Raw genomic sequence first — 2,500 nt, 5'->3', positions numbered from 1 at the left:
AAAACAAGTAAACCTCATCTTAAACTCCTTGGCTTGTTTCTGCTCACCCTACCTCCATCTTTGCGTTCACTTTCGAATCTCAATCGAAACGTCTCTTGTTTCGCCTCGATTGAAGTTACCATTGAGACTTTACGATATTAAAAAAAAACCACAAAGACCTATTTTCTCGCATGGATTCAGATTAATCGTATAAAACGGTAATGATTAACTTAACACCTTAGCCGCCTTAACTATACGATTACGTTGAACCTTTTTACAAAAATCGACGTCTTATCTAAGGAGAAGATAACAGTCAAGTTCGGAAGATAAATGTCAAGTTTCAAAGGATAAACACCAATATCGGAAATGGCGAACATACACGAGAATAGGAAACGGAAATAAGCACGCAAAACTGAGAAGGGACAAAACTGCATCTTCGAGAGAACTAAGGTATTTCCGACTTGAAATTTTTGAAATCAGACTTGGAATTTTCGTAAGAAATTACTTTGAGGCTGCCATAGAACTTTAAGGAACGTAAAACCTAGGCGGATAGTCTAGCGAACTAAGTTTTAAGCGATTTTTCCTGTCTCGATATATTGTTCCATAATTGTTCATCCAGATCTTGCAAACCGATCTAAACTCTCCGAAAGTCGAGAAACGATCGCCACGCATATCAAGCTCGCTTCCTAAAGAGAGAAAAAGTTAGAGACATGAACGTCGTCTTAAAACCGATTCGTTTCTGGCAATTTTCTCGGAACCGACATATCCCAAGTCGTCAACGTGGAAACAACCAAATCACAGTCCAAGCGTCGTCTATAAATCATCCCGAATTATCGATCATTCCAAACATCAGAAGAGGAAACGTACACAACCCTTCAAAGTATCGGTTCAACCGTTTTCTTTTGTAAAAAAAAAAAAAAGGGAGTAGGTACGTATACTATACTCGTATACTCCCAAACTTCAAAAAAACTTCTGCAAATCGTCAAGAATAGGCAAACGACAATCTTAATATTCGTCTAAAACGCTAGAAACATATCCAGACGATGATGAACATAATCTCAAAAACTATACATCATTTCTTATCGCAATCATGCGTACGGAAAACTTGTACCAATATCAAACTGAAACTCGACGATTAGCCAAAGTATTGAAGCCTTTTCCGGTTTCAGAAAGCCAGTTTTGTTTTAAAAATTTCTACGAGAATCTTCAATCACCAAAGCATTTCTTTCAGTTTCCGTTGTACTAAGTAAGTCACGGAAAAGCATCGAAAACATTTGCGACGAAGAAAACTAGAGAATATATGTAGCATCGTGCACATTAAAAGGAGCACTTTCCTCCCGATGGTTAGCTAGATCCACCTCTGGTTGACCAATTCGTTCAAGAAACGAATGTGTCATGAGAATCCTCTCGAAAAACCTATGAAAAACGTTCCGCGACTAGATCGTATTGAAATAAACTTCGGTAATACTCCATGAGTAACTCCAAGCAACTTTCACCTAAGATCAAAATCACAGCGGGAACGTTTCTCGTAAAACCCGCAGAAACAATGCTACTTTGACATATGTGTACATATCACTGATTTACGACCTTTGTAAAATCGGTTATATGATATGATAAATTATCGTATAGCCCACAGTCGGAAATCATATGATAAATTCTTCGTAACGAAACTAAGTCCTAACAACCAAACGGTTAACGGAAAATCTAAACTTTTCGAAAATTGATCAAGTTCAATACGCTCCACAATTCACTTTAAGCCCGCAACGTTTTAACCATAATATGCGGCATGCAAGGAAAAATTCGTAACACAGCTTCTAAAGCTATACGAAACATCCTAAAAAATGCACGAAATACATCTCGGAAGGCCAACACTTCACAAAGCACTATGAAGGAAAACACTTGTTCCCATGGACAAATTTACACGACACTTCAGTCATAATTCCTCGATCGCAAATAAAACTATTAGCATCCAAACATGAACAACAATTTTGGCTGCAAACATTCATAGCCAAACTAGAATGTTTTTCAAACGCATGGCTAAGACTAAAGCCTTGCAACATCGCAAAATATCTTCAAGCCCGCGAACATTTCAAGCACGAAACGTGGCATAGGAAAGAATAACAGATCTTCCGCATCGCGAGACGTCGCAGACGCCTGAAGATTAGTTCTTCGACGAAAATTTCCTTCCTCGATAAAAACACCGTCATGGAAGACCAAACAGTCGTACGCACTAACATCTTCTCGAAAAATATTCTTCGCGAAGACTCGAAACGGTATTTTTTACCATTATGTTTGTTGCTGATCACAACAAACTCTCAACGTCCTAAACAGACATATTCATCTCACGAAGATGACTATCTTACATCCGACACAAGGATAATAGCGCTATAAAAGAAATCCGAAATTTTGGTCCAGCACTTCCGGTCTCCGGAGAGATGCTCGATTCGTATCAAACAAGTCGTATAAGCCGAGAACCTATCGCGGACTTTAAATCGATACGAATCAGGAAGAAATCGCAACA

Source organism: Brassica rapa, unplaced genomic scaffold (assembly GCF_000309985.2).
Source record: "Brassica rapa cultivar Chiifu-401-42 unplaced genomic scaffold, CAAS_Brap_v3.01 Scaffold0415, whole genome shotgun sequence".
Lineage (NCBI taxonomy): Eukaryota > Viridiplantae > Streptophyta > Magnoliopsida > Brassicales > Brassicaceae > Brassica > Brassica rapa.
The sequence above is the reverse complement of the archived record's forward strand: the minus strand, read 5'-3'. Positions refer to the sequence as shown.